Source organism: Triticum aestivum, chromosome 6D (genome assembly GCF_018294505.1).
Source record: "Triticum aestivum cultivar Chinese Spring chromosome 6D, IWGSC CS RefSeq v2.1, whole genome shotgun sequence".
Lineage (NCBI taxonomy): Eukaryota > Viridiplantae > Streptophyta > Magnoliopsida > Poales > Poaceae > Triticum > Triticum aestivum.
The window spans coordinates 35,141,631-35,150,333 of NC_057811.1; positions in this window are offsets into that span (position 1 = coordinate 35,141,631).

Genomic DNA, 8,703 nt, shown 5'->3' on the forward strand with positions numbered 1-8,703 from the left:
CGATGAAAAGGGTCCTTATGAAGGGTAAATAGCAATTGGCATATCACCGTTGTGGCTTTTGCGTAGGTAAGAAACGTTCTTGCTAGAAACCCAGAGTAGCCACGTAAAACATGCAACAACAATTAGAGGACGTCTAACTTGTTTTGCAGGGTATGCTATGTGATGTGATATGGCCAAAAAGATGTGATGAATTATATATATGTGATGTATGAGATTGATCATGTTCTTGTAATAGGAATCACGACTTGCATGTCGATGAGTATGACAACCGGCAGGAGCCATAGGAGTTGTCTTAATTTATTGTATGACCTGCGTGTCATTGAAAACGCCATGTAATTACTTTACTTTATTGCTAACAGTTAGCCATAGTAGTAGAAGTAATAGTTGGCGAGACAACTTCATGAAGACACGATGATGGAGATCATGGTGTCATGCCGGTGACGAAGGTGATCATGTCGCGCCTGAAAGATGAAGATCAAAGGCGCGAGATGATATTGGCCATATCATGTCACTCTATGATTTTCATGTGATGTTTGTCATGTTTACATCTTATTTGCTTAGAATGACGGTAGCATAAATAATATGATCCCTCATAAAATTTCAAGAAAGTGTTCCCCCTAACTGTGCACCGTTGCGAAAGTTCATTATTTCGAAGCACCATGTGATGATCGGGTGTGATAGATTGTAACGTTCGCATACAATGGGTGTAAGCCAGATTTACACACGCAAAACACTTAGGTTGACTTGATGAGCCTAGCATGTACAGACATGGCCTCGGAACACAAGAGACCGAAAGGTCGAACATGAGTCGTATAGTGGATACGATCAACATGAAGATGTTCACCGATGATGACTAGTATGTCTCACGTGATGATCGGACACGGCCTAGTTGACTCGGATCATGTATCACTTAGATGACTAGAGGGATGTCTATCTGAGTGGGAGTTCATTAAATAAGTTGATTAGATGAACTTAATTATCATGAACATAGTCAAAAGGTCTTTGCAAATTATGTCGTAGCTCACGCTTTTGTTCTACTGTTTTAGATATGTTCCTAGAGAAAATTTAGTTGAGAGTTGATAGTAGCAATTATGCGGACTGGGTCCGTAAACTGAGGATTGTCCTCATTGCTGTGCAGAAGGATTATGTCCTTAATGCACCGCTCATTGTGCTGAACCTCGAGCATCGGTTGTGGATGTTGCGAACGTCTGACATACACGTTTTGATGACTACATGATAGTTCAGTGCGTAATGCTAAATGGTTTAGAATTGAGGCACCAAAGACGTTTTTGAAACATTGCAGAACATATGAGATGTTTCAAGGACTGAAATTGGGATTTCAGGCTGAAGGAAATATGCCCTAGAGGCAATAATAAAGTATTATATATTTCCTTATATCATGATAAATGTTTATTATTCATGCTAGAATTGTATTAACCGGAAACATAATACATGTGTGAATACATAGACAAACAAAGTGTCACTAGTATGCCTCTACTTGACTAGCTCGTTAATCAAAGATGGTTATGTTTCCTAGCCATAGACATGAGTTGTCATTTGATTAACGGGATCACCTCATTAGGAGAATGACGTGATTGACTTGACCCGTTCCGTTAGCTTAGCACCCGATCGTTTAGTATGTTGCTATTGCTTTCTTCATGACTTATACATGTTCCTATGACTATGAGATTATGCAACTCCCGTTTACCAGAGGAACACTTTGTGTGCTACCAAACGTCACAACGTAAATGGGTGATTATAAAGGTGCTCTACAGGTGTCTCCAAAGGTACTTGTTGGGTTGGCGTATTTCGAGATTAGGATTTGTCACTCCGATTGTCGGAGAGGTATCTCTGGGCCCACTCGGTAATGCACATCACTATAAGCCTTGCAAGCATTGTGACTAATGAGTTAGTTGCGGGATGATGTATTACGGAACGAGTAAAGAGACTTGCCGGTAACGAGATTGAACTAGGTATCGAGATACCGACGATCGAATCTCGGGCAAGTAACATACCGATGACAAAGGGAACAACGTATGTTGTTATGCCGTCTGACCGATAAAGATCTTCGTAGAATATGTGGGAGCCAATATGGGCATCCAGGTCCTGCTATTGGTTATTGACCGGAGAGGTCTCTCGGTCATGTCTACATAGTTCTCGAACCCGAAGGGTCCGCACGCTTAACGTTACGATGACAGTTTTATTGAGTTTTGATGTACCGAAGGAGTTCGGAGTCCCGGATGAGATCGGCGACATGACGAGGAGTCTCGAAATGGCCGAGATGTAAAGATCGATATATTGGACGACTATATTCGGACTTCGGAAAGGTTCCGAGTGATTCGGGTATTTTTCGGTAGTATTTTTCGGAGTACCGGAGAATTACGGGAATTCGTATTGGGCCTTAATGGGCCATACGGGAAAGGAGAGAAAGGCCTCGAAAGGTGGCCGCGCCCCTCCCCATGATCTGGTCCGAATTGGACTAGGGAAGGGGGGCCCCCTTCCTTCTTTCTCCTTCCCCCTTCCCTTCTCCTACTCCCACAAGGAAAGGAGGAGTCCTACTCCCGGTGGGAGTAGGACTCCCCCCTTTGGCGCGCCTCTCCCCTTGGCCGGCTGCCTCCCCCTTGCTCCTTTATATACGGGGGCAGGGGGGCACCTAAGATCACACTTGATATACGATATTTTAGCCGTGTGCGGTGCCCCCCTCCACCAGATTACACCTCGATAATACCGTCGCGGAGCTTAGGCGAAGCCCTGCTTCGGTAGAATATCATCATCGTCACCACGCCGTCGTGCTGACGAAACTCTCCCTCAACACTCGGCTGGATCGGAGTTCGAGGGACGTCATCGGGCTGAACGTGTGTAGAACTTGGAGGTGATGTACGTTCGGTACTTGATCGGTCGGATCGTGAAGACGTACGACTACATCAACCGCGTTGTAATAACGCTTTCGCTGTCGGTCTACGAGGGTCCGTGGACAACACTCTCCCCTCTCGTTGCTATGCATCACCATGATCTTGCGTGTGCGTAGGATTTTTTTTGAAATTACTACGTTCTCAAACAGTGGCATCCGAGCCTGGTTTTATGCGTTGATGCTATGCACGAGTAGAACACAAGTGAGTTGTGGGCGATATAAGTCATACTGCTTACCAGCATGTCATACTTTGGTTCAGCGGTGAGATGAAGCGGCCCGGACCGACATTACGCGTACGCTTACGCGAGACTGGTTTCACCGTTCGGAGCACTCGTTGCTTAAAGGTGACTGGCGGGTGTCTGTCTCTCTCACTTTAGTTGAACCGAGTGTGGCGACGCCCGGTCCTTGCGAAGGTTAAAACAGCACCAACTTGACAAACTATCGTTGTGGTTTTGATGCGTAGGTAAGAACGGTTCTTGCTAAGCCCGTAGCAGCCATGTAAAACATGCAACAACAAAGTAGAGGATGTCTAACTTGTTTTTGCAGGGCATGTTGTGATGTGATATGGTCAAGACATGATGTGATATAATGTGTTGTATGAGATGATCATGTTTTGTAACCGAGTTATCGGCAACCGGCAGGAGCCATATGGTTGTCGTTTTATTGTATGAGATGCAATCGCCATGTAATAGTTTTACTTTATCACTAAGCGGTAGCGATAGTCGTAAAAGCAATAAGTTGGCGAGACGACAACGATACTATGATGGAGATCAAGGTGTCGAGCCAGTGACGATGGTGATCATGACGGTGCTTCGGATATGGAGATCACGAGCACGGTGCTTCGGAGATGGAGATCACAAGCACAAGATGATGATGGCCATATCATATCACTTATATTGATTGCATGTGATGTTAATCCTTTATGCATCTTATCTTCCTTTGATTGACGGTAGCATTATAAGATGATCTCTCACTAAAATTTCAAGACAAAAGTGTTCTCCTTGAGTATGCACCGTTGCGAAAGTTCTTCGTGCTGAGACACCACGTGTTAATCGGGTGTGATAGGCTCTACGTTCAAATACAACGGGTGCAAAACAGTTGCACACGCGGAATACTCAGGTTAAACTTGACGAGCCTAGCATATGTACAGATATGGCCTCGGAACACAGAGACCGAAAGGTCGAGCGTGAATCATATAGTAGATATGATCAACATAGTGATGTTCACCATTGAAACTACTCCATCTCACGTGTTAATCGGACATGGTTTAGTTGCTTTGGATCACGTAATCACTTAGATGATTAGAGAGATGTCTATCTAAGTTGGAGTTCTTAAGTGATATGATTAATTGAACTTAAATTTATCATGAACTTAGTACCTGATAGTATCTTGCTTGTCTATGTTAATTGTAGATAAATGGCCCGTGTTGTTGTTCCGTTGAATTTTAATGCGTTCCTTGAGAAAGCTAAGTTGAAAGATGATGGTAGCAATTACACGGACTGGGTCCGTAACTTGAGGATTATCCTCATTGCTGCACAGAAGAATTACGTCCTGGAAGCACCGCTAGGTGCCAGGCCTCCTGCAAGAGCTACGCAAGAAGTTATGAACGTCTGGCAAAGCAAAGCTGATGACTACTCAATAGTTCAGTGTGCCATGCTTTACGGCTTAGAACCGGGACTTCAACGACGTTTTGAATGTCATGGAGCATATGAGATGTTCTAGGAGTTGAAGTTAATATTTCAAGCAAATGCCCGGATTGAGAGATATGAAGTCTCCAATAAGTTCTATAGCTGCAAGATGGAAGAGAATAGTTCTGTCAGTGAGCATATACTCAGAATGTCTGGGTATAATAATCACTTGATTCAACTGGGAGTTCAACTTCCGGATGATTGCGTCATTGACAGAATTCTTCAATCACTGCCACCAAGCTACAAGAGCTTCGTGATGAACTATAACATGCAAGGGATGGATAAGACGATTCCCGAGCTCTTCGCAATGCTAAAGGCAGCGGAGGTAGAAATCAAAAAGGAGCATCAAGTGTTGATGGTCAGTAAAACCACTAGTTTCAAGAAAAAGGGCAAAGGGAAGAAGAAAGGGAACTTCAAGAAGAGCAGCAAGCAAGTTGCTGTTCAGGAGAAGAAATCCAAGTCTGGACCTAAGCCTGAAACTGAGTGCTTCTACTGTAAGCAGACTGGCCACTGGAAGCGGAACTGCCCCAAGTATTTGGCGGATAAGAAGGATGGCAAGGTTAACAAAGGTATATGTGATATACATGTTATTGATGTGTACCTTACTAATACTCGGAGTAGCACCTGGGTATTTGATACTGGTTCTGTTGCTAATATTTGCAACTCGAAACAGGGGCTACGGATTAAGCGAAGTTTGGCTAAGGACAAGGTGACGATGCGCGTGGGAAATGGTTCCAAAGTCGATGTGATCGCCGTCGGCACGCTACCTCTACATCTACCTTCGGGATTAGTTTTAGACCTAAATAATTGTTATTTGGTGCCAGCGTTGAGCATGAACATTATATCTGGATCTTGTTTAATGCAAGACGGTTATTCATTTAAATCAGAGAATAATGGTTGTTCTATTTATATGAATAATATCTTTTATGGTCATGCACCCTTGAAGAGTGGTCTATTTTTAATGAATCTCGATAGTAGTGATACACATATCCATAATGTTGAAGCCAAAAGATGCAGAGTTAATAATGACAGTGCAACTTATTTGTGGCACTGCCGTTTGGGTCATACCGGTGTAAAGCGCATGAAGAAACTCCATACTGATGGAATTTTGGAATCACTTGATTTTGAATCACTTGGTACTTGCGAACCGTGCCTTATGGGCAAGATGACAAAAACACCGTTCTCCGGAACTATGGAGAGAGCAACAGATTTGTTGGAAATCATACATACAGATGTATGTGGTCCGATGAATATTGAGGCTCGTGGCGGATATCGTTATTTTCTCACCTTCACAGATGATTTGAGCAGATATGGGTATATCTACTTAATGAAACAAAAGTCTGAAACATTTGAAAAGTTCATATAATTTCAGAGTGAAGCAAAAATCATCGTAATAAGAAAATAAAGTTTCTACGATTTGATCGTGGAGAAGAGTATTTTAGTTACGAGTTTGGCCTTCTGTTAAAACAATGTGAAATAGTTTCACTACTCACGCCACCTGGAACACCACAGGATAATGGTGTGTCCGAACGTCATAACCGTACTTTATTGGATATAGTGCAATCTATGATGTCTCTTACCAATTTACCACTATCGTTTTGGGGTTATGCATTAGAGACAGCTGCATTCACGTTAAATAGGGCACCATCAAAATCCGTTGAGACGACGCCTTATGAACTGTGGTTTGGCAAGAAACCAAAGTTGTCGTATCTTAAAGTTTGGGGTTGCGATGCTTATGTGAAGAAACTTCAACCTGATAAGCTCGAACCTAAATCGGAGAAATGTGTCTTCATAGGATACCCAAAGGAGACCGTTGGGTACACCTTCTATCACAGATCCGAAGGCAAGATATTCGTTGCTAGGAACGGATCCTTTCTAGAGAAGGAGTTTCTCTCGAAAGATGTGAGTGGGAGGAAAGTAGAACTTGATGAGGTAACTGTACCTGCTCCCTTATTGGAAAGTAGATCATCGCAGAAATCAGTTTCTGCGACACCTACACCAAGTAGTGAGGAAGTTAATGATAATGATCATGAAACTTCAGATCAAGTTATTACTAAACCTCGTAGGTAAAACAGAGTAAGGTCCGCACCAGAGTGGTATGGTAATCCTGTTCTGGAGGTTATGTTACTAGACCATGACGAACCTACAAACTATGAAGAAGCGATGATGAGCCCAGATTCCGGGAAATGGCTTGAGGCCATGAAATCTGAGATGAGATCCATGTATGAAGAACAAAGTATGGACTTTGGTTGACTTGCCCGATGATCGGCGAGCCATTGAGATTAAATGGATCTTCAAGAGGAAGACAGACGCTGATAGTAGTGTTACTATCTACAAAGCTAGAATTGTCGCAAAAGGTTTTCAACAAGTTCAAGCTGTTGACTACGATGAGAGAGTTTCTCACTCGTATCTATGCTTAAATCTGTCTGAATCATGTTAGCAATTGCCGCATTTTATGAAATCTGGCAAATGGATAAACAAAACTACATTCCTTAATGGATTTATTAAAGAAGAGTTGTATATGATGCAACCAGGAGGTTTTGTCAATCCTAAAAGTGCAAACAAAATATGCAAGCTCTAGCAATACATCTATGGACTGGTGCAAGCATCTCGGAGTTGGAATATAAGCTTTGATAAGTTGATCAAAGGATATAGTTTTATACAGACTCGCGGTGAAGCCTGTATTTACAAGAAAGTGAGTGGGAGCACTACAACATTTCTGATAAGTATATGTGAATGACATATTGTTAATCAAAAATAATGTAGAATTATTCTGCAAAGCATAAAGGAGTGTTTGAAAGGAGTTTTTCAAAGATAGACCTCGGTGAAGCTGCTTACATATTGAGCATCAAGATCTATAGAGATAGATGAAGACGCTTGATAAGTTTTTCAATGAGTACATACCTTAACAAGATTTTGAAGTAGTTCAAAATAGAACAGTCAAAGAAAGAGTTTTTGCCGGTGTTACAAGGTGTGAAATTGAGTAAAAACTCAAAGCCCGACCACGGCAAAAGATAGAAAGATAATGAAAGTCATTCCCTATGCCTTGGCCATAGGTTCTATAAAGTATGCCATGCTGTGTACCAGATCTATTGTAGACCCTACACTGATTTTGGCAAGGGAGTACAATAGTGATCTAGGAGTAGATCACTGAACAGCGGTCAAAATTATCCATAGTGGAATAAGGATATGTTTCTCGATTATGGAAGTGACAAAAGGTTCGTCGTAAAGGGTTACGTCAATGCAAGTTTTGACACTAAATCTAGATGACTCTAAGTCTCGGTCTAGATACATATTGAAAGTGGGAGCAATTAGCTAAGAGTAGCTCCGTGCAGAGCATTGTAAACATAGAAATTTGCAAAATACTTACGGATCTGAATGTGACAGACCGTTGACTAAAATTATCGCACAATCAAAACATGATCACACCTTAGTACTCTTTGGGTGATAATCACATAGCGATGTGAACTAGATTATTGACTCTAGTAAACCCTTTGAGTGTTGGTCACATAGAGATGTGAACTATGGGTGTTAATCACATGGTGATGTGAATTATTGATGTTAAATCACATGGCGATGTGAACTAGATTATTGACTCTAGTGCAAGTGGGAGACTGAAGGAAATATGCCCTAGAATCAATAATAAAGTATTATATATTTCCTTATATCATGATAAATGTTTATTATTCATGCTAGAATTGTATTAACCGGAAACATAATACATGCTTGAATACATAGACAAACAGAGTGTCACTAGTATGCCTCTACTTGACTAGCTCGTTAATCAAAGATGGTTATGTTTCCTAGCCATAGACATGAGTTGTCATTTGGTTAACGGGATCACCTCATTAGGAGAATGACGTGATTGACTTGACCCGTTCCGTTAGCTTAGCACCCGATCGTTTAGTATGTTGCTATTGCTTTCTTCATGACTTATACATGTTCCTATGACTATGAGATTATGCAACTCCCGTTTACCGGAGGAACACTTTGTGTGCTACCAAACGTCACAACGTAAATGGGTGATTATAAAGGTGCTCTACAGGTGTCTCCAAAGGTACTTGTTTGGTTGGCGTATTTCGAGATTAGGATTTGTCACTCCGA